At 40.3% G+C, this 25,098-nt stretch overlaps 1 long non-coding RNA gene across 1 annotated transcript; it reads left to right on the top strand.

Moving 5' to 3' along the window:
* Positions 1 to 684: 684 nt before the first annotated feature.
* On the top strand, positions 685 to 24,407 carry LOC306800414. The gene is made up of 5 exons (XR_013773822.1): positions 685 to 760; positions 18,933 to 19,056; positions 22,682 to 22,834; positions 23,285 to 23,381; positions 23,846 to 24,407. It is a non-coding gene; the product is annotated as an uncharacterized lncRNA (long non-coding RNA).
* Positions 24,408 to 25,098: the final 691 nt, after the last annotated feature.

Here is a 25,098-nt window from a genome sequence, read left to right as displayed (position 1 = left end):
CTAGTTTCTCTGCTTTCTGGTGTTAGTTACATTACATCAGCAGTGGGTAAAAACGAAAAAACCTAACTAAAAGGGTAAAAATGTCATCTCTAAACTGACAGAGCCTCTACATATTTGCTTGAAGAACTATCTCAAAAAACATAATAATAAAACCTTCTATGCTGTTCTGGACTTTATTTGAGCACATATTTATGAAGCTGGTCACACACTAAAAATTGAAGAGTTTGGTGCTGCAGTTGCTTTGGCGTATTTTTTTGTATGTGCTACACAGGAACAAAGGAGGATATGAATATAGGCCAGTTGGTATTTAGATTTGGGTGGCACTTTCACTTGTAAATGCCTTCTTAAAAAAATTATTTTCCTTCTATCATGCTATTGAATTGTAGAAGATATTGGTATAGAAAAGCTGGAATTATTTAATAACCAAAATTAGGATTGTTTTTTGTAATATATTTCTCATTGACAACCTCTTGACTGATTAGTAATCCTGAGGTCCAGACTAAACTCATCCATGGGTAGAATGGGCTGTTAGAGAGTGAGATGATAGATGGATCTATTCCTCACCTTCCAAACCCAGTTTCTTCATAAAGCAGTAGAAAGCAAACCTTTTCATAGAGCATCAAAAAGCAAGCTCAAGAACAACACTACTATCACACCGTTCATGGTATTTTTTTTCAGGTGTCGGCCCTTGGTTTTAATCCAAAGGAACTGCTTTTGGAGCTGGTGTGTCCGGCTTTGGTGTTTGCTGGCTGAGGAAGAGGTGTGCTCTTTGTCCCTCACCTGCAGATGGCTTGGATGCTTTTACTTTACCGAGGCAAGCGCTTCCCAGTGGGCTGTATTCAGAAAGTGCTTTTCATAGCGTTAGTACAGAACCAAGTTACAAAAGAATATTAATCTAATACATTCCAAAATTCAAATATGTGTGATTAATAAGCATTATTATCTATAAATAAAGCTCTAATGATACTTTGGCAGTGTTGTAAACACAAGAATCAGAAGCAATTATTGTCATTATTGTTCTGCAAGTACCTTCCATGAATACCAAATGGATATTACTGTCCAGCTCCTTGGCACATAGAAATCCTGTAAAGAACAGTTGTCAGTCAGTAAGGCCTGGCCGGCTGCTGTTAACCACGTTTGTGTAAAATGTAGTGTACCTAAAGACAAAGCCGACGAGTTATTGAAAGCAAGATGAGTGATTAAAAAATTTATTCGTTGTCGCTTGCAGTACCCAAAATTATGCTAAATAAAGCCTATGATAAAGTTTTCCCATCTTGTGAGATGAACTGTTTGTGTGATGGCTGTGATTAAAAATGGAAATGTACTCTCTGCCAAAACCACTGCCCTTCTTTGTGTGAAACACACAAAGGTGAGGATGTCCCAGCTGGAAGATGATGTGCAAATAATGACAACATCCCTTTACCCCCAGCTATAAGTAGCAAGGCAGGGCTAGTTTTCAAGGACACAGGATGAAAGGGGTCTTTACCCTCGTCACGTTTACCTCTCCTCAGTTTGTCCAGGTCCTGTAGACTGGGGTCATGCTGGCGACCAGGTCCTGTTCTCTTGTGACACCCCCACTCACCCGCCTTTGGCAGTCTCACCTCCCTCACCAAACCTCGCTGCTTTAGAGGGCGCCAGCCAACAGCAGCATTTTGTGGTGGGTGTTATGTTGTTCTTCGGATGCCAGGGTGTCATTGCGAGCGGGAACAGTGTGGGTCTGACTCTCCAAATATGCAGAAAGAAAAAGTAACAAAAAAAAAACCCCACAACTAAACCCCAAACAGTAAGCTTTACTTTCCAAATGTGTTCAATTCTTCTTTCCTCTCCTTGATATTTGGGGCGTGCAGCACCCTATACCATGTGGTTTAACATTTTGTTCTCTATTTGTAGGTCAACATTTCCATGATTAAACTTCATCCTTTATTCAGCCTGTTCTGGCTAGGCTTTGCAGCACATGTGATATAAGCTGTTTTCACAGCTAGTAGGCCAAATCTTACTCTGAATAAGGGAGCCAAACATATGTGACTGAGTCAGACACTTAAATCAACTCCTTGGTAAATGGGAGATAACTCCAGGTGCAGTGATGAACACTGAGAACCAAAAAAGTGGGAAGGGTGGCCAGCGTTCCTCTGTGTAGGAAAGGAGACATCCTATGCACACAGGCAGTGAAATCATAGCCCTACCCAAATTTTGCTCTCCTGCATTTGCCTGAGGATACAGAGCCCTCTTCACTGAAGTAATTTTTCCGTTCAGGGTCAGGCCAGCCTGGGTTAGGCTCAGCTGTGGCTGGGAATGGAACAGGCTGTGCAAGAGGGGGACAAGGCAGCAGGAAGCGAGCCCACCCTACGTTCATGGCACACGCAAGAAGGTTGCGGGGGGAACATGGAGCACTTTACCTACAGCATTATGTTTCTTTCACTTGCCCTCCCTTTTTATCTCTTACCTATCTCATTTACACACCAAGACTGGTGGCTCTTCTTTCGCTTGGTGGCAAGTATCAGTTGCTCTAAGTCCATGAAGTTGGACTAGGTGACCTATCCACTTAAATCAGTGGAACAATTCCCAGAAGCACATGGCCATCCAGAGTGAGTGTGACCCACCAGTAACCCTTGGTGCAGAGGATTTTTGTTAAGGGACTCTGGCTGTGTGGCCAGCAGCCCTCCTCCTGTCCTTCTTTGCCATTGCCTTGTAAATCTGTTAAGTTCTGGGAAGCCTACAAGGCTCATCAGGGACAAACAGAAGTGCCAGAGGAGCAAGGGATGGTATAAATGATCCAAACCTTTCTGTATCCTACTTTCACTAGGGCTGGACTGGTTGGGGCTGCTGGATTCCTAGACAGCAAGTACCAGAATAGCAAGAGAGTTCCTGCAGGAGGTCCAGAGAGGACCTATTTTCCTCAAATGGACATGGCTGTACCTATAATATTGTAGAGAGAGTGTGCTTCATCTATAATTTGGTGATGAACCGCAGCATTGCAGAAAGGAGTTGACAATGAACCATTTCTATCAGGAACAAGCACTTCCAGAGCTATACTAGGGCTGCCTCCCTCAGCTAAAGGAAATACAGGCAACATATCAGGACTTTCAGTCATCTTTTTTATTGTTTGTATGTATGTTTGTTTGTTTGAATGGCACCCATTCCTTAGGTTTTGTTAATTTGCTTAGGTTTTTTTCAGTAGCTTTTTTTTTTCATTTAGGAAAAAAAAATATATCCTGCTGAAAACTAAATCTGTTTTCTAGATCTTCAGTGAAAAAGGTCAAATGGTGACTACTGAGGCTTTGTGAGTACTGTGTTATCCATAGTTTAGAAAGTCCTGTCCTGATAAGACACATATAAGATGAAGTTTGTGCGCTAGTCTGAGCTTTTGAGGACCTGCCTCATGGCTGGGCAAATCCCTGGGCATGCATGTGGGCATCTGATTCACTTCCCTGCCATTGCATTGGGGAGAAAAGCCTGCTGGCTACGAGATGTTACCAAGGACTTAATAGAAGGCAGGTGCCTTCAGTGCTTGCCATGCAGTTAGGGAATGCTGTACTGAATGAGGCACAGAGGATGATCTGGTCTGGTGTGCCTTGGGGACATGGAATGGTGCAGGCAGGAGCTGGACGAACCGCACCACTCCTGGAAAGCAAGAGGGAGAGTACCATGATTCTGCCGTCACTGGAGTGAAAGTTAATCAAGAATATGCTGGAATAAAAACCTATGTGCATCAAAGATACATCGGTATCAAATTAATGGAAAGGAGAAGGGAATTTAGGACAGCTAAGATCTGCTGATAGGGTCAAGTGACCTCCCTGTCCTCGGGTCTACATTTTGGAAACACAAATTGCACTTTGGTTTCACTTTTACATGTGTAAGACCAATTGTGATGCTTACAGAGAGCAAGAAGATTGGAAGAAGATGGGAAAGTCCTGTGATCAGGGAGTGAGAGGATTGCAGCATGGTATAGTGTGGGAAGTTGAGCCAAAGAAAATTAGAATTTTTCTTTCAAACTTATTTAGGCAAAAGAAGTTAAATCTCCATTTTCTTATGCTTAAATAACAGTCTCCCTCTTCCATGATATAAAAGATCCCAAGATCACGCAGGAATGAATTAAGACTGTGGTAACAGACATAATTTCAAGTTAATGAAGAGACAGTATGTTTTGTATTATCTTTTCTCTTGTTTTTGATTGCCGTTTTTGGGGGGTTGATATTATTGTAAGTAAATACATTTGTCTTTTGTTTCATTTCCCCCCTGTGACCTATTTCATTTAATTAGAAGGAAACGCATAATAGGAAATGAGTATCATCACACTGGGCTCCATCCAAAGCCCATGAAATCATCAGAAACCTTTCCCAGGCTTTTCACTATCACTGGGTCCAGCCCAGCAGAAAAGAGGGGCTATTTCCACCTTATCTGGAAGAATGTGTGCTGTCAGGGAAAAAATATTATGGTTCTTATTTTAAGGTCTGGCCCCAATACTAGGGAAGGATTTTGCTACTGCATGTGTGTCTCTGTGCCACATGTTTCACATCTGTGGCAGCACGTTAAAGGGCTCCTAAAACTTTAACTCTGAATATACATGTAAAAAGAAGATACGAATTAAGGAAAAGATAAAAGATATTGATGGAAGTACAGGAGATGCTCTTTAACATGCATATTATTGACTCAATAGATTGTTACGGCTTCAGAGCTATTAGGGTCTGCTGTGTCAATGTGTACTTAGGGACTGTTTAATATGCAGATGGTTGACATGACAGACTGGAGCCATTACAGTCTATCATGTCAGGGGGGATACATGAATACGCACTTTGCCAACACTGTAAAAAGTCCCTTTAAAATGCACTAGCTGTTTTTTACAATAATTTAATAGGTTTGGTTCTTTGGATGCCCAGAGACTTGAGAGTCTGGATTTATCAGCAACAAAATTTATTTCCAAATTAAGTCATTTTCCATGTGGAATGTGCAGTCTGGAGGACAGGGTGTAATCTCAGATACACAGCTCCTATCAAATCTTGTAAAATTAGCTACTGCACTTGTGCATGTGTAGAAGAGATCAGAATCTATCTGTCGGCATGTGTCTTTTTGAAGAATATAGTTTTGTCTTTTTGAGGGGTAAGGGAGAATGTCGTCTCTTTTTTCATTCAAATAATCTTCAGTAGCAATTAAATAGCTTATGCTACCTAAGAGATCAGTTATTACAAGATAAGCAGCATGACAGTTTGGAAAACTGAATAAGTCTTTGATTATTTACTAAGTTTTGATATCTGCTATTTGCCTCAAAATGCTAAAAAGTGAAGTATAAGATACAAACATGAAAGGCTCATTTGATCATCATAAGGAAAGGAATCAGTAGTTTTGCTTTTCTCTTCCTCAACAACTTATTTTTTATTAAAATAGCAAAGCCAAGTGTTGTGTTTAATAAGATATATTTTTTCATTTGAATATCAAATAGAAAAATACAATTAAAATATTTCTGCTTTTACATTAATCATAGGCTATATTTCAGCAATGCATATATCTAAGAAGCTCAGCATACACATTTGGTATATATTAGATGCTTCTAACAGATGCCCAGACCTCTTCCCCTGATTTTTAATGTTCTTTTTTATGGCAGTGATCCAGGGACATTTTAATTTGCAAGCCTGTGAACTTGGAAATAATACTTGTAGTGGGGCATTATGTCTAGTCCATTCCCTCTAAGTTTATTGTCCTGTGTCACCTAGCTCTGATTTTAGCTGATTTGCTAAACTGAGACGCATGGTGCAATTCCAGCACAAAATTCACTGAGCAAAAGCACTCTACCTTGCAAATAATAGTAATTGTGCAATATTATAAAGGTCTTTCCTCTTATCTGTGGGAGAGTTGGGGGACAAACCCTTCAAAAATGTGCATTTTTAGGCACACGTGATGACTGATTTCTGACAGCTCTTTCTACTGTTTGGTGCTAACAGGGAGACCATGGGGCAGTCTGGATATGGTGGTAATGGGTAGGGCAAGTGCCAGGAGGTAGAAGGTGCAGAGAGCATATTTCCCTTAACTTGTTACACAAGTGTTCCTGAGTCTTCAGTGAGATTTCTACAATGACACAGGAGAGTCAGGAAAAGCTTAGGGAAAAAGAGAGGTCTGGAAAGGCCCAGGAGGTGGCTTCTTCTTACAGCTGAATTCACCCTGTGCTGATGGAGAGGTCTGTAATGGCAGATACCTCTCTCTGGTGCTGAGTTCCCTCTGCAACAAGGGAACCAAGACCAAGCAGCAGCAGCCTGAGCTGCAGGAAAACGTGTTGTGGCTTCAAACTACATCAGTACCTGCAGGAAAGGTGAGCTTTGTTCCCTCACCAGCTCTGGGATGGTGAGCACATCCTTGTGGCAGTGGGATGTGACTGCGACTGTGGCAGCTCCCACAGCCCTTCTGCTTCCACCTGGGCCATCATAGTGACTGAGGGGACACGTGGGTCTCCAGGCCTCTGCCCTTCTCTTTTCCCAGTGCAGCCCTGGGAGTTCCACATCCCTCTCTGTGTTGCCCATCTGCAGGGAAACATCATCAGCTGAAAGAAGCATGTATGAAGGTACGATGTAAAGCATGGTGTTACCTGGTGCTAATCAATAAAGCAAAAATGTAGCTTTTGACAGCACTTGTAATTTTGACTATTGCAATGGTGTGCCATTTCTTTGAATGCAGTACGCTTCTGTGCCCCATTAAAGCATGGCTGGCATCGCTTTCAACTATTCACAAATGCTGAGATGTTGAAAAATGTAACATTTACAAAAGATACATCTGGTGTATATTTACAAGGCTCAGGAATCATTTAAATAGTGCCTGTGCCATCACCATATTAGGAGAAAAGTTAGTCCCAGCCGCATATGTGAAATCAGTAGTCAAATGTGTGCTGGTTGAAAGTCCATTGCTGTGATATGGTATTTTGGGGTATTAAACATAAAAATACCAACCTGGGTACAATGCTCAAATTAGATAAATATAGACATGCATAACATATGTGATAACTACCTATAGGCACCTGTTTAAACAGTGTACTCAGAAGATGGGTTTTGGGGGATAAATGCTTAAATTTTTTTTAAGTAAAGCACAATCTTTGTCTTCTTATTCTGTGGTGTCATCATACCTTTTTTCCTGCTCTTCAGTGAGAATTGTAAGACCTACCTTGGAATAGAGAAAAAAGCTATTGAACAGCTTCCTTTATATCACATAACATGTCAAGGACAAAAAGGTGTTTGTCTCCTCCTGCCAGTGCAATACCACTTAAGTTACATTTGTAAACTATTTTTTAATTAATGCGATGGGTCATGTTTTCACCACACTAAGGCAGGAAATTCAAGGTAAACCAGATACTCCCTTTCTCAGTCACACAGACATGAATTAAGCATGTAGCATCAGACAATTTCAATTTCTAGGTCTGTAATTGAATCTAGCTCAATGTGAACTCTTTTTTTCTGCACCATCACATTGATATCTGGATGTTAGTGACATTATTTAAAGCAACAAATCAACCTATAGGACTGTGTTCAACTATATGTAGTTTGACAGTAAATGGAATAAAAAAATATTACTTTTCTCTAGGGGCAGATTTGTTAAAGGGTTTTCATCTTTTGTCAAGATATTTAATCTTGGAATGTTACAAAAAAAATGCACAGTTTGTACAAGTGCAGATTTCTGCATGCACAGTTTGCCTGATTGCTAATTTGGCTGAACACACTTACCCTTAACACACACAAATGAGAGAGGAAAGATAATTTTTGCATATATCCTTCTGAGTCAAGTGTGAGTCCCCAGACTCTCAGGGAAGCAGGTATCCACTTTTGGGGCTGAAGGCTGTCACTCTGGATCACCTTGTACATCAGTCTCAGTTCATGCATGCCAATGAGAACAAATCCTAACAATGAGCTGTTGAGTGATGCCAGCAGAAATGAATGTTTCTGAAAGCTTCAGGGTTTTGGAGAAAGCAGCCAAAGCCAATTCTGCGGAACTCGCCACTGCTGCCTAACTGAAGGAGGATAAGATTTTGGCACAAGTCTCTCATGTAAAGGACAGATTTGAACACACCTTTGTTTTCCAACAGACTGAGTAAAGCTGGTATGGGTCTATAGAATTAAGCCAAAGTGCCCAACCATGTTATTTCCTCAGAGGGGATCGCTAAAGTACAACTTCAACTAAATTATTAGGACTACTAGTAATTATTATTATTAATTCCTTTTGGTAAGCCTGTCCCTCCATCACAGTAGCAATCACGTGCTGGGATGTCTACTGCTTAGGACATCATACTCCTTTGGAAGTGAATGCTTGTTTAATTGATAGATTGCAAAGAAGGTCTGACCTATTGCCTTTTCATGTTTTGCTTTGTTCCAATTGCTTGGACTCTCACAGCTCCTTAGTAGCTTTTCTGATCCATCATGTCAGGCTGGCAGCTGTGCCTCTGCACTGTGCCTGCCTGCCCACCGTGAGCCAGATTTCACTCTCAGATGCTTGGCATGCCATCCTCCCTCACTGTTCTCTCACTGGAGAGCTGATTTTGCCTTCAACCCTATTAAACAGCTTGGTTTTAACGGGAACAACAACTTTCTCCCCTGGGACCTCAGTCCAGGGCTCTAGGTGTGCAAGGACAGAGGAAGAGGGCGCATTCCCAGATGTCCCTAGGTGTGTGCTACGCATGTGGGATCCTGACATCTGTGGACTGAGCTCTCCACCCCTCCCAGCAAATGGCCCCACTCAGAATCATGGGCAGTTTAATCTGGAGGTATTTGCCCTGGGCTGTGTAGCCCTCATTGGAGACTCCCCACTTCTCTTCAGCCTAATTTCCCTGGGTCATGCAGGCCCACAAAGGATGGCATCTCAAATGAATAAACTCCATTTTACATCAGTCCACCTGAAAAATTGTCCTCAGAGGTTTCTACCTCCTCCCCAACATCAAGAAAAAATGGTTGAAATTTTAAAAGCAGATTTTCAAGAAGGAACAGATTTTTTTTTACTGCCAAGCTGTATAATAGGTGTTTTTGAGAGGTCGTTAACTTCAACAGTATAGTCAGAAACAGTGTTACACTCCACACTGCATCCATCGTTAAGCAATTAAGTTACTGATGGGCTTTTACATTTATTTACCTTGATGGAAAGATATGTTTACTGAACCTGAGTACAAATCAACATGAGGAGGTGGAAGTTCAGAGTAAATTTGACTAATGATGTTATGTTTTCATCCTTAAAAGAAAGAAAAAAAACCTCTCTGCTTTTGATGCTATTTTATCTTCATTGGAAGGGATCCGAAATGATCCCAACTGTCATGTGAGCGCTCAGTTAGGCTTAGATCCTCTTTGATTGCAGCTGAACATCTCTCTCTGTTGGCTCATACCTTTCCTTATATGAATACAGCATACAGCACTTGTTTATTGAACAGCACTTTAACTCTTCCTCTGTGAATGCCCTCGCGATTATATCTTTAAGCAAAATTTGAGCTGTGGCCACCCTTTGCCTGAGGAGATGCTAATGTGGCCTCATCGCTGATGGGAAGGAAGAATTTCCTTTTGCTTTCAGAGTAACTTCTGAAATACAAATAAGAAATATTTCTTTCAGTGAAACTTAATGCTCTCTCCTTTTTTTTCAGGCCCAGTCTTTTCTCCAGTCTTGGTATGTGGATGTCTCTCTCTTCAAGTAATTCCTTAGCATACCCTTGAATGGCATCTACCACACGTGGGCATCCTTCACAGTCTCTAAGATACTTTTGTTGTTTTTCTTCTTTGAACATTTGTTTTTTTGCGATGACATTGACAGACATGAGGCCTAAGTCTGGAGATGTTCTGTGGGTAGAACTCACATTTATTTCAGTATGTCGAGCAGTTTTAGGATCTGATCCATATTGAAGACTAGCATGGTGTAATGAGGCCTGGGCATATACAACAATATGTATTCTAACACAGCTCACTCAAAACAAATATGTTCCCTTCTCTTCTGCTGGTATAAACAAACAATCTCCATTGTGCTCTGCATGGCTCTGCTGCGCCGCCTTGCACATGGCAAGAGCTTGGCTTCCCTCTTCACAAAAACAACATCTCCATTCTGAGACATGGAGCTTCCCAGTGTGTGCCCAGACAGACCTGTAGCTTAGGACACTGGTCCTAAAAACTGATAGTTGGTCTGGTGTTAAGTCCTAAGTGCGTTATGAGGGAATTTTTCTTGCTACGGTTACACTTAAACAGGGTCTATTTCTGAGTCCTGTCCACTTCAGTCAGACAATACTGACTCTGGATTCCACAGCTGGAAAACAGAGAATCAGTGTAATAGCTGTTGCAAGATCCCCTCACACTGACCCACAAAATCTTCTCCTCTGGTATGTAAATTGCCTTGCAATAAAAATTGTCAGCTTTGTGAAAAATTCGTGATGACTCAAGGTGGAAACATTAGCAGGGATGAGTTCAAAACTCGTGCGTGAGATCCATTGTCTATGTGAAGCAGAGTGAGTTTGAACCCAGGTGTTCCTTCTGTGATTGAACTCAGACTTTTATGCCATTTTGCAAAGCCATTACACTCTCCTGTAACTTGTGCTGGAAGCGGAGTGAGCTGTTTTGGCACTGAAATGATTTCATTGTTAGGCTAAGTGTTACACAGATGGCATTCTTAAATGTAAAATTCTTTTTATGATTCTTTCTATTTCATATTTATTCCATTAGATCATTATTTATGTTAAAGAGTCACTATTAATCTGAAACGTGCACAGCTTGAAAGAAAATGTTGAGAGGAGTTTCAGGTATCTGATCCTCAATCCTTTAGTTTTTATGTTTTGCATTTTCCTATTTAAAATGGTTTTTTCTGTGTCTAGGTGCTATGTGACAGATCCACACAAACAACAGAGGGGAAAGAGCCTCACTTAACTGATTAGAGGAGAGAAACAGTGAAAGGGAATATGCACAAAGCACTGCCAAATTCACAGAGCAAAGGAAAAGATAAAAAAATAGAATAATTTCACAAGGCCTTTTTTTTTCCTCCATGGAGTAATGTAAGGTATTTCTTATACTAGCATCAGAGAAACAATTTTCAGACAAAAATGTGATTTCTTAATTAAGGATCTCTAATTCAAAATATATTTATTTAATAAAGAGTAATTATGATAGAAGCAACTACTCATTCATATCAATAATTCATTCAGAAGTAAATGATATCAACATATTAGCATTTATTTTTCCATTTAATAGGTTGTGATTTAAAATAAATCTAAATCATCATAATCATTCAGCTCCATATGCTGGGAAAGAAAAAGTCACCTTAAACCAGATGCATATTGTGGAAAAAAAGGAAAAAAAAGAAAAAAGAGGAAGACAAGTTGTTCTAAAGAAGCAGCATATGGGAGAAAATCTTAAGCTTCAGTAAAGATGCTCTGTAGATGCTTTGTAGATGGCAATTTAGTTTCAAACTGAAAGAGAGTATGTTTAGATTAGATATTAGGAAAAAATCCTTCACTAAGAAGCTGGTGAGATAGTGGAACAGGTAGTCCAGAGAAGCTGTGCATACCCTATCCCTGGAATTGTTTAAGACCAAGTTAGATGGGACTTTAAGCAACCTGGTCTAGTGGAAGGTACCCCTGCACATGGCAGAGGGGTTGGACTAGGTGGCCTTTGAAGTCCCTTCCAACCCAAACAATTTTGTAATTCTATAATCCTGTGATTATACAATAGCGAGGCTGAGTTATGCCAAATAAGATTTTAGTCAATAATTTTCAATAATTGGGAGTCAAATACTGATTCCTTTCTTTTAGAAAACAAAACAAAAAAAAAAAAAAAAAAGAAAAAAAAAGAAAAAAAAAAAGGATTTTCTGAGTTTTAATCACGAAAAGGCAATAAATGTGATCATAAAAATTCTAGTTCGAAGGTGTTTATTTATGGAAAAAGCAGGCTGTACACAAGTCCTTATGTATGGAAACAATAGGCTGATTTCAAGTTCTAAGTTGGCTCTGCACGTGTACCTGCTTGTGTGCTTGGAGCTGCATTTATTTTTCCTGTTGCTAATTACATAGCCAATCCCTCTCCTAACTTGTATCCTTAACTACCCACATAATTTTGTCAACTGACAACTCTTTTTCAGCTCCCTAACACATCAGCACTCTTGAAGCAAGCTCTGCTAAAAACCTTTATTTCTGTCACCTGTCTGAGGTCCAGAGTGTGGCGTTTGGAGCCTGTGGATCAGAGTTGTACTTTGAATGGTTTTTTTTTACTTTTGACATACCAAAAAAAGGAATGAAGGGCTCAAGCCCTGATCAGCCTGTGCTTCCCTGCTACATCATTTCGAGAAGCTGGTGCAGACATCCTCTTATTGCTTTTTCCTGTTTCGGCTTTCAGTAGGTGAGGCCAGAGGCTGTGGTGGAGAGCAGGGTGTCACCACTGTGCCTGTCTGCTGCCACGTGCAGGGCAGCACTGACAGCACACCCTTCAGGCCTCGGTGCAGCCATAGGGCCCTTTTGTCCTTGGATGAGCTCAGCAAAGCCCTTTCTCTCCCTCAGACAGAGAGCCCTGTATTCTTTCTGGGAAAGTAAGACTGTGCAGCCCTTCTTCCCCAGAATTCCAGCAGTGATGCTCTCAGGGGACCTCTTGAAGTGGTGGCTGCAGTTGCAATGCAGTCAGCATGGTGCAGGTTCACTGCAAAAAAGTTGTTTCCTTAGCCTCTCAGGTGAGTTTTGTCACCTGTGCCATTACTGTGTTACTCTTCCAAGGTTGTTGGTGCTGTCCCAGCAAAAACTGCCCTGCACGTGTAGCCTATGGTGCACGGGGATGTACAGTCCCAGAGCAGGCAATTTTAAAAGGTATCTGACTATTGTTCTTTTCCAGTCTCTGTCATGCTTTATGCTGTTAATATTCCTCAAACCATTTTTAAGGAGAAGAGTGAGTCATGTTTGATTTTCCATACTCTAACAGAGAAGAGCCATGTATTTTCCACAAGTTATTGCATTATTTCTCTCTTCGGTGTGGCTCTGATTTAGTGCTGGATGAAGCTCAAAAGGAGGATTAGTGTAGAGAGACTCCCATATGCTTGGATGCATTTCTGAACTGTGTACTATCCTCACTGCTTTTGATGAAAAAAGCTGGGCTATAAACCTGATGAGAACAGGCTTCCATGCAAGATGTTTAGTATTTCCTGCTTCCATTTGGGCCAGGAATATGGCACATCCAGCCACTTTTGGCCCTGCAGCTCTTGGTCATAGGCCTGCCTGAAATTTAGAAAATCACAGCAGTGAAAAATGAATGCGAGAGGGAAAGGAAGTTGATTTTTCTCCACTTTAATAAAGGCTAGATTAGGGTTTTGTTCCAGTTTTGGCAAAAGCTTTGCTGGGGGATGGGCACAGGTAGAATGTGTTAATATTAATGGAATTGCTTCATCTGTCTATTGGATGGCTGCACTGAAGTGCAAGTCCATTTTCATGGTCCTGAGTAAAAGAACTTTTTCCGTTTTTAAGGGCTGCCCCTTCTGGGAAAATTAGAGCTGGATGTAAAACTCGGACTACATTGTATTTAAGGAAATTGGGAGCATAAGAAGGAAGCAAGATGAAGAGAAATAGTGAAAAAGGCAGAGAGGGAGGCTTCCCAACGATAAGCTGCTACAGTGAGTTGTACTACTGCTTGGTGTCACACATGGGGGCTTCACTACACCTAATACCTGATCATTTTTCTAGCTGGTAATTAAATTGTAAATAGTGAAACACAAAGCAGCACTGAAATTGATCCGAAAACTGCTGTTGTATACTGCCATTTGGGGCTATCTTCGTTAGTATTTTCGTTTTTTAAAAAGAATTTCCCAATAGTACTGTTATCAGTCGATCATTTTTGCTGATTCTCCTCTCCATTACAAGGGTTCCTGAGTTTGTGAATGAAAGGCTGTGTTTTCTCAATCAAATCCTCTACTCCTTGGTCTATTAGTAAACTAATGTTAACTTACAAGATTTGACTGAAACCTCAGGGTCTGCCAGCTGGATGCTTAAGGAGTCCAAGCTGGCTAGGTAAAGAAACACCTTTTTCACATGACCCAGCTCGGCTCCCAGGTTGCCCCACAAGTTTCTATCAGTACAAAGGCTGACATTGTCTACAAGGAGCAACTCAGATTACGGTCCCTTCCAGCTGCATTGCCCCTGACCCCAGTGCTGCCCTGGGCTGCCCAGGCTCTGCCCTCCCTGCATGCACAGAGACTTCAGCTGCAGCCGCCGCCCGACAGAGTTGAGTCTGGTCTTGAGGGTGGCCTTGGATGCATTTTAAAAGGCACTGCAGACGCTCTGTGAGGATAACATGGAATGATTATTTTAGGGCAGATTTTCCCCTAAAAAAAAAAATAGCTCTACATGTGCTCAGTTTGATCTTCACACAAAAGATTTATATAAGAACTCACTTCTGTCAGTTACCAAAAAAAAAAAAAAAAAAGCATGCTGGCAGGATTTAGGGAAGTGTGCAGGCTAAAGGATAGAAGCAGACAAAAGAGAATTTTTCTTCTAAGAACATCTGCACAGCTGGAACCCTGGCAGTGCTGTGGTTTGAAAGCCTAGGTGTTGCCTGGCTGGGGCAAGGGACAATGTCTGTTTGGCACCCTCCTGACACGCAAATTTGGCCTAAGATTCTTAGAGCAGTCCTCGGCCATGTCCCTTGCTGTGCATACACAGATGCATGGACATTATTTTGCCAACAAATGCCTGTTTTGGGCAATCTTCCACCCTGGAGGTAAACTATACATAAATGATCTGAGGGTAAAGGTGGAGGAAAAAACTGGGATTTCTTTACATGCTAAAGTAGATATAAACCAGCACAAAGTTCACAGGAATAGAATATCTATAGTGCCTCTAGACCAGCACGAACCAATCATCCCTGTCTCCTAGATGCCCTGAAAAAAACGTGTCTACAGCTCAGGCTGGAGAAACTTAACAATAGGTCTGCCAAAGAAAACAGCCCTGTGAGCCTAGCAAGGATAGGAAGGCTCCCTTGAGGCACCTGCACCCTCAAAGTCTTTGTAAGGTCAAATCACCACATATGGGTAGAGAATGGGCTAGCTGTCTGATCTGCTTTGTGGCATGAAGGAGATGTATGTGTGGGTCTGGATCCGTTCTGATTTTTGTCTGTCTCAGGCTGGCCCCATTCAGCCATCTCTGCCCTTGCTGGGGAGTGAGTCCCAGATCCAAAGACAGATTCTAGCAACACAGCCTGTGTGCTTGCCTCTAATATAACATGATGCTTATTACTGAATATAAACAGGGATGAGGCTTTAGATCTTCCTTAAATCTCACTGTAACTTTGAGATTGTCAGACAGTGCTGAAGTGCGAGATCTGGAGTAGGAAAATTAGTGAACACAAAAGTCATGATATTTACTCAGTTTATGCATTTTCTCCCCTTTTTTTCCATAAAACCTGCATAACTGGCATGTAATTGTTTTGCTAAGTGAGTCTTGAAAGCAAAAGTCTTGATAGCTGTCACATATCTTCTTTGTAGTACAGTGTGTTGTCCTCAGAAGATAATCAGTAGAACTTGCTCAGAAAAACTTAATCAGCAGAACTGAGCACATTGTCAGTGCTTAACAAATAATAAATTATAATAATAATCACAGTTCCTTTTGACACAAAATATCAAACTTTTGCTTTATTTCCAGGAGTACCTTACTTACCTCTGTTTTAAGATTTAATGTCTTCTACAACTCTGCTTATTATAATTGGGAGGACTGGTGATGCAACCTAACAGGCTGGAAGTATTGACTGAAATAAAATTTTGACAAAGGGCAGAAACAAAATACAAAGAAAATTCTTGAACTGTTCCTTTTCACTTGCTGATGTTGCTTTACAAGTCTTAAAATTGGAATTCAGTAACAGATGCTTACAAGTTAATAGAATCACATTTAAATTTTCTGATAGTCTGTTTTTTAAAAGACAGACTAGGCTTTCTTTACAGAAAGGTGAATGTGTCCAGAAGCACATCTATTATTATTAATTATTTTTATTTTAAGGAGCTTGGATAGCTCAGAGAGTTGCTAACATAGCTGGGACTATCAATTCTTTCTCACCATTGCAATTTGGCCTTGGCTTGGAGTTACTAACACTAGTTTAATTTTCTGATCATTTGGTAGTTTCTATGCAATTTGTTGGTGGATTTTACTCACTTTGAACAAGACATGTATTCACATTATAGAGAAAACTGCCGGGTCAGCTCTAAGATTCTGCTAATTGTCACAGGCTTAAATGGACCCGTTTCAATTTAACCCAGTTGAGGATCTGACCAATGATCACAACTGGCATTAATTAGCAGATGTGTTATCAGACTCCGTGGAGATGTCCTGGGTTGAGTGACAACAGAAGCACTCAGCTGCTGCAGCCGGTGGAGCTGTGCCAGTTTGGCAGCTGATGGCACAGTGCCCGATGCTGGCAGGTGGAAAGTCCAAGTCACCCCTGACAGAGGCACGCTGGTGGCTTCTGTCACCAGTCTCCAAGTAGAAGGGGCTGCAGAAGGGGTCCAGAGCACCAGGTGGGTGGTGTTTGTAAAGCAACAAACAACACAAGACTGTTGGGAGAGGGAAGGCAGGAGGGAAGACAGGGAGGATGGAGTGCTGAATTGACTTGTCCCTGAAGCTGGATATGCACCAGAAACTGCACAGCTAAGAGAAGCAAAAGCCACTAGCAAATGTGTTGGGGCTCTGGCTTTCCATGTGTGCCATCTGATCTGACACTGTAATGCCAGTTGCAATGTGTGGCAGAAGGGTGAGGGAAACACATCTGAAAGCAGGGGATCCTGAAAAGCAGTTGGATTTCACAGAGACAGCTACTGACAGTCTCAGTGCTATTATGGCTGTAAACTAGAGGTTTGGACCATGACTAGAAAAGTGTCTTGAGCAGGTCATGGGGGTGAAGGAAGAGCAGGAATGAGAGGTTGCAATTTTATCAGGGAAAAAGGACATGCTATCCTCTCTTTGCACTTATCTGAATGCAGTGTAGGTTAAAACCAGGCCAGTAACCTGCCTAGATATTAATTGCTCAGTAGCACCCAGTTCCTCTTCTTTCTTATGCCTACCTACCTCCTCAGTATGGTGGCAGGAACAAGTTTGTAAAGATTTATGGTTTCTTAGTATTTGCAGAACAAAACTGGAAATCAGGTAGCTCAGAGAGTAATTTTTTTCAGCTCTTGATGGAGTTTGGAAATTTGCTTAACTGATCCCATGTATTTTGATGCACTGTGAAAAAAATAAATTCTTTTAATTGTGAAATCTTTCTGTTGTAACCAAGGAAAGGAATATAGTATGAGAGTGAGAGTTCAATAGTACTGGGAATGGAAAGTTTTTAGACTGGTTGCAGACTTCTGACCTAGCTGATAAGAAGATGCAGACTGTCCAAGGAAGGTGCTACCACCTGCAAATTCTCTGTCACCCTTCCTGCACATTTCTCCCACCACTCAAAGCAAGATATGAAAAGACGTTTATGTACCTGTTTCCTGTGAAAAATCTGTGTCTTTGAATAGCCATCTTTGGGCCCAAGGCCACAAAAGGGGATGATTGAGACTCCTGTGGGATTATAGATGTCCAAGTCCAGGTTCCCAATCTACACACCCCCTGCATTTTTCATCACCTGCATTTTTGATGAGAAAGTTCTTAAGACATCTAAAACCTTTTTTTCTGCTCCTGCCTCTTGGCCAGTCACCAGATCAGCTAGATTGAACTTCTCAGCAGTTAATCCTGATTCACCTCCTCAAACTATCCACTGCTTCACCCATGTGTCTACCAGGAGTGTCCTGTAACACATGATCAGGACTGAGCAGCACACAAAGTACAGCAGCTGTGTTCACTGTCATTCAAAGGCAATAACTTCAAACTCTATCCAAGCTTCAGGGGCTTCAAGCCCTTATGTCTTACCTGCAAAGAGAGCAGGAACCCTAGCTAGGAAGCTGCTTGCTAAATATTCATGGGGGAAGAGGTTTTTCATACTTCCTGCTGAAGTGGTGCTGACACATGTAAGGTTCTCTGGGAGGAGTTTAAGGGAATGAGATACAAAATCAGATACAATCTCCAGCCCTCCACTGCTGAATTAGCTTGTTGTTTTGGATTGGTGCAAGATAGAGGATCTCTTTTGGTATATTCATTGCTGTGTAAGGTGTTTCTAAAACACCGTCTTCACAGCCTAATGAAAATACAGTGATTTTACAGAAAAATCAGTAGAACATATCCTCCAAGGATATGATGATTATTGGAGTTTTAATTAAAATAGCAGGTAAAATAAGTATAAGTGTGCTATTATTTCTAAAATAACAACAGAATAAAAATGCCCATTTCTTTTTTGAGTGCAATTTTCTAAATGAAAAAGTAAACATTAATATCTGCAGAGATCTTACTGATCTTGTACGATAATTTAGAAAAATATCCCTATTAGGGATAGTTATATATGCTTTTTGTTGGAAATGCAATCACAGGATATGCACATAGCTGCAATCTGTAGACAGATTAAGTAAATTAAATCACTCAATGTCTTTTTTCAATAGCTCTAAAGTTAAAAGTAATTTGCAAAGAAAATACTCAGTTTCAATTGGTTTGTAATATCTGTTAATGATCTTTGGAAAAATTTCTGATAACATGCTGGAATTCCCTCAGGGGCAGGGTTGTGAATAAGTGGATTTTTTTAAGTTTGAGATGTCATTAGCTAGTGATTTCTTTGAAGTAAAAAGCTGTTACAGAATAAATTGCAGAGGTATACAAGTGAACAGGACAATCATTTTTATGAATAATATACATTATTTCCACTGTGCTTTCTGCCCTCCAAAGAAATAATTTACAATCTACCTTGCCATTACAAACATCCTGGAAGAGCAACTGCATGAGCATTTTGTGCTTACTTTATGTGTATTCTGTGACTTTACAGAAAATATATCTTGGTGGCATAAAACCACTAGTGTAAGGAGCTGATTTGCCTCTTTTAATTATTTTTGTTTTCTTTTTCCCCCAATAGATAACTTTTTCAACCCTCAGGGCTGAAACAACTTCCCTTAACTGAAATGACCCCAGCACAGCTATTCACTAGAAGACACCCTCCTTGATTTCTTGGGGGGCCCATAAGATGACTGAAGTTGCAGGTAAGTGCAATCATGGAAAAAAGTGCCTCTATTCTCTTGGTACCTTGTCAGCATTAACATATTCTTAACAGCTCAGAGATGAATCAGGTATCTATCATGCCCCACCACAGTAAGGAAACATGAGATAAGGCAATAAGGACGAATGAGATCCCCTGGTTCTGCCCCCACTGTAGGATATCTCAAGTAGAAAAGAGTGCCAGAAATGTCAGAGAACACAGTTGTCCATGGGGAATGTTGTTCTGCTTCCAAGGTTCAGTTATGCAACACAACCATGGGACCCGAAGATTGGCCTTCTGCTTCCACAGGTTCCTGTGGGCAGTTCTGGGTTTAGATGGGGCAGGAAGGGATTCTGGTCTGGGCAATGGGGCACTGGGACTCCAGTGTGTGCTGTCACACAAGTCAAAAGATACAGTTAATTGCAGCCAGTGACCTTTTGATTTCCTCACCTTCCTCCAAACCTTTTTTGCCCAAAACCTTATTGGACTGCAGACAGACTGAAGACACACCATGCTAGCATGAATATGACTGATGCCTCCAGGGTTTCCATAAAGGGCTGGAAGAGGAAGGATTTGTCCCACTTTAAAAGGAGATGTGACAGCCACAAGTTTGGAAAGCCTCCTAGACGTTTCTGACCTTCTGAAGGCCCAGTGTTATGGTTTACCATGGGTGAAGGTGCTGTCCTGACACTGCCTATTGATTAGCACATGCCATGAGCCACTGGGATGATTAGACATCATTGTGCAGTAGCAGCTACTAAAACTCACAGATTTTTCAAGGCTAGGAGCAACCATTATTATCATCTAGTCTGATCTGCATAATGCATCCTACTGAATTTAACCCAACCTGAGCTTTGTGTGAAGATTTGCCTAAAAATGACTTCTCATTTACAAATATGATTCTGTTTCTCTAGGTACTCACCATGTGATAGCAAGTTCCATTAATTAGCTGTACATTGCGTGGAAAAGCAATTCCTTTCATCCATTTGAAATTCAATACCTTTTTGTTTCACCTTGCAAGATAGGAAATATTTTTTCCTTTTCTGCTAATTAGTTCAAAGATCTTGAGGACAAAATTTTATTTATATTATAGTCATGCTTAAGTAGAACTCTGGCAAAGCCTGGGGATCCCATCATACAAAGTGAGGGAGATTGTGCAAATCTTTTGGGACTGAGACTGTTTTAGTAGACACATGGCACATTTTCAAGGAAGATGAATGATTTAACTGCAAAAGTTGCCAGTCAAGCCAATGGATTCATACCTCTCAACCATCTATGCCTTTCAGAACATAAAAGTAGGGAAAAGTGAAGTTTCTATAAGTTAGACCCAAAAAATTAGTTAGGAGTGTAGTCAAGTTCCTGGAAAAGGACTTTTCACAAGTGCATGCAGTGATACGACAAGGGGCAATGGCCTTAAGATGAAGAAGAAACTCTTCACTATAACAGTGGTAAGGCGTAGGAACATGCTTCCCAGAGATGTGGGACACCCCACCCTTGGAAATAATAAAAGCCAGGTTATATGGGACTCTGAGCAACCTGTTGTAATGGAAGGTATCCCTGCTTATGGTGATGGGATTGGAGTTCATGACCTTTAAGGTCCCTTTCAACCCTAACTACTCTATGATCCTATGATTTAACAAAGGAAAGTAAGTAGCTGATATGTAGCTTTGTGCACTGTCCACTGTCCATGAGTCAGATTGGCCTCCAGTGGCTGAAAGTTCTTTAAAACAACAGGTACACTGAGGAAAATACCTGCACTATCTGGTTCATGAAAGGTCCCAGAGCTTTCCAGAACTGCTGGAGTCCAAGCACATTTTCTAGAATGTCTGATACAACAGCATGTGCTTTAAGTGCTTTTATGTAGAGGGTTTGTTCGGTCCAGTATGATTTGTATAATAGAATCATTAAAGTCCTCTAAGATCATCAAGTCCAACAATTAACCTAACACTGCCAAGTCCATCACTAAACCATGTCCCAAAGTTCCACATCTGTGAATGTCCCATGAGGATATATCTTTTCTGAGAGACAAGCTGGTGCTTATGCTCTTTTTCTTTTCTCAAGAAATTTCCCATCTTTTTGACTTTTATCATTTTTATTACCATTCTCTGGACTTGTTCTATTTCTACTTTCTTTTTTCAGGGATGAGGTGACCAAATTTGAAGACCGTATTCAAAGTGAGGATGTGCCACTGATTTATATAATAGCATTATAATATTTTCCATATTATTCTCTAAAACTCTTTTCTTTGTACAAAACCTGTAAGATTCTTTTAATTCTTTGAACTACGGTGCCTTTTAACATCTGTAGTTTACTCTGATCAGATTTTAACAAAGGAATAAAAGACTCCATTTTTCACATAGAATTTTATTTATTGTTTGAACTTTAGAGGAGAAATTGCTTAACTTACAATTTAAAATTCTTGGCAATGTAGACCATTGGGCAAGGATTTCATTATCAACTCTTCAATACTTTCTGTAGAAGTGTGTGAGGCTGAAAGTTAGTGTACAAGATCTTCACTCAATAGGCTTGTCTTTTGCTCTACAGACATGGACAAAACCTAATTTGGAGCTACAAGCATCCCCAAAAGGTGTCAGAAAGGGCATTCACCTGCATCCCTTCCTGATGAAACATTTACATGCTATTTATCCAGGACCAAGTGTGCATGCAGTACCTGAATTTTGCCATCTCCCACATACCGAACCTCACAATTCCACACCAAGCCAGGGAAAGATCCCTTTGCAAATGATGGATTGAGGGCTGCAGAGGGTGAGGATCTTGCTCTTGTGTCACAGCTTGGCATTATGTCTACATCAGGATATTAGAAAAGGCTCAGGGAAAACGGTTACAGCTATTCTATCGCCTGAGACACTTCTGGCAGCTCCTGCCTTTGCTTAGAATTACCAAGCCAAGTGGTGACCCTGCCTGACCCTACTTATCTTGTAAAACCTGACAAGATCACAGCCTGAAGCAGTATAGCCACAGGCTCAATACTGGCTACCAAAATGTCTGTTTAGTATTTTCAAGAAATGTTACTCTAAAGATTTACAATACCAGCCGCTAGATATATGAACAACACCAATGTACAGCCCTGACCCCTGAACATTCAGCCCCACTTACACAGAAATTTGTGTCTCTCAAGGGGCCAACACTGAGCTGCCACAAAACAGTGATTCCCTACCTGAAAGCAAGTGTATTTTAAGTACTATTTGATTATATATACTAAGGCATTGGGTAAAAGTATTAAAAAACTATGGTCATAAGTTCAGAATTCAGTTAGTTTTTTTCATCAGTTGCATTACTGTTTTAGCAGTAGAAAGATCTCTGCCATTTCTATGTAATATATAGAATTTATTTTTAGTTTGCTGTAGAGTTTTCTTCACTCTTCCATGACCAAAGCAGATTTTCATTAGAAGTTATTTTTAGAAGAACTGCAAGTTTACTCCCTAGCAAAAATTTTATCTGCACCAAGTGAAAGCAAATGCACATTTCCTCAGATATCTCTAAGGAAAAAAAGGTTTAAATATCTAAAAAAAAAAAAAAAAGGGTTCTAGTTGTATATACATTAATACACTGGATGCAGGAAGTTCTTGCAAAGTAGTGTGGGCTTTTTTTTCCCCTCTGCTTTTTAGAACAGCAAAGACTTGGAACAGACATTGAGGTCCTATCGCTCCTGTCGGAAACTTCTGTTGACTGTAGTGTGAGTTGGATGGGACCCAGAGAAACCAAATACAGACAAGTAACGATGAGTTGGCCATACAAGCAAGGAAAATCACAGATAACAGGTGCACACCAATTAGCAATGTATCTTTTGGGTCATCCAGTACATCTTCCTGACACAATGAAGTTGTTTCTTATGGCATATTTTTGTGGTTTTTTTTGTGCCTAGATTAAATTTCCTAAGTGATGCCATATCTCAAGGGAGAGGTTGTGTTGCCTAGAGTATTTTGTTGTCAGGAGTCTTTTTCCTTTCTTAACGTCATCTTATTTCTTCTTTTTACGTCCCTTTGCAAATTTCCTTCTTTCCTTTCTTTGATCTCTTTTAACCAGTGTGATGTTGTGTTCAGTTAGCATTAAGGCAACTCATAGATACTTAGCTCACATAATCTTCCCTAATGTAGCAGTTCTTTAAGTCTTGTAATTCTTCGTTTCTTCTTGTCACACAACTGCCTGTCAGTATCTTTTTTAGTTATGAGATTTTAAAGATGTGATGCATTTTTCTGGTCTAACAACAGATCTGGTGTAGAGCTGACCACCCTTAGTGTCTTGTCACCAAAAGCCCTTCCTGATGTGTCCATGGGAAAGCTGCAAGCATTCTGAACAGGCACACAGGTAAAGTATCCTGTTTAAACCACTTCCTTTGTGCTGCTTTATTGACTCACAAAACACTATTAAAACATGTAACCTAGGAGCTCCAAAAAACAAGTACAAGGCATTTTGAATTTCTTTTTTTTTAAGATTTCTCATAATGTAAAAGACAGAGTAGCACAGATGAAGAAATCTTTGATGCTGTTGAGATTTTCTAACTCTTGGTCATGAACATAACAGACTAAAATTATGGAAGACATAATCTTCCATAACTACATCTGAGTGCTAGGAGAGTACATTGTAGAAAGTAATTATATACATAGTCACAAGCCTAGCTGCTCATTTCATGCAATAAATTCTGATCTACAAACTACAACACTGCTTTTGTGCTAGATGAGATCTTGGTTGTAATTGACTGTCTTTACCTTTGTGTTCTCTTGGATTGGAGGAATATAATTTTAATCTGCTCTCTTTAAATTTTCATTAAGGAATGTTTCAGCTACCTGAAGCCTCATCCGATGATGCTTAATGATCTCACCTAGCTCGATCTTCTGTGCACCAGCAGGGACTTCTTTAAATTGGTCAACTGTATAGAACATTGTTTTCAAATTTAATGTGCTTGGAATTAACCTTATAAAATAACGGCCTAACTAAAGACAGGTTATATGCATAGCACAGACCTGTATGTGTGCATTTATGTGTGCATGTGTGTATACATGTGTGTATATATGTAAGTGCACACATATGTATGGAAATGCTGATGCTATTCACCTTTTTGAAATCTTTACAGCTAGTATAACATGCATGTGCTGTTGAATTGGCAGTGTTATACATTTTTGTTGGAGTTTACTTCTGTAAGATAAAATCATAAAGATAAGCTGTGAAACTCGTGCAGCTGATGACATAATGTTAGAATCTCGTGATGCTGAATCTCATATTTTTAAGAGTGTGGGATGGATGCTCCTCGCTGAAATAATTATATTGCCTATTGCAATACATGTTTCTTTGTTTTTATGTGGGCACTGAGATGTCCAAACTATTAAACATATATGGTACAATGAGTCCTGTGTTCCTTATTTATTCTAAAGAAGGCAATTAATTTCTATGGTTTTATTGTATAATAAAGCAAACTACTCTAAGAATCTCTTATGAACATAGCAATAATCTGTGACAGTATGCATATTTACTTTTAATAATGATGTCCAAATATACATATGTGCATATAAATATGCATATATGTATATACAAACACTCACAGAGAGACATATACACAAATCAAATGGAACCAATTAGAATGTGGCATAAGTAGATTCAGAGCTTACCTGTTATGGCTGTGTGAAGGCATAATTTGAGCTACAAGGACATGCAAGAAAGCATAGCTCAATGTACTCCATTGGCTCATTCTCATTATGCTCAGGCTGTGTGCTGACGGGGTACCAGCAGACATTCGTAATGACAGCTGGTTCAAAACAGAGATTTCAAAGTAGTGCAACACCCCTAACTTCCTTCCAAATCTTGGTGTTTGCCAGCACTTAGCTGAGGCTGGTTCTTAAGGTCAGATGTTCAGATATAAGTTATTCAGAAAGAATCTGGTTCTTTATGTTTGAACTGTATATATGTTCAACATATAGGCTTTTTTCTTTTCCCATGAATTTGCATTTGAGCTCACACATGCTTGTCTACTACCCAAAAAATAAAGGATGTTTCTCCCTGATACTATACACTATTTTCCTGGGATGTC

This window comes from Erithacus rubecula (assembly GCF_903797595.1).
Source record: "Erithacus rubecula genome assembly, chromosome: 1".
Classification (NCBI taxonomy): domain Eukaryota; kingdom Metazoa; phylum Chordata; class Aves; order Passeriformes; family Muscicapidae; genus Erithacus; species Erithacus rubecula.
This window is presented reverse-complemented; position numbering and strand designations above follow the sequence as displayed.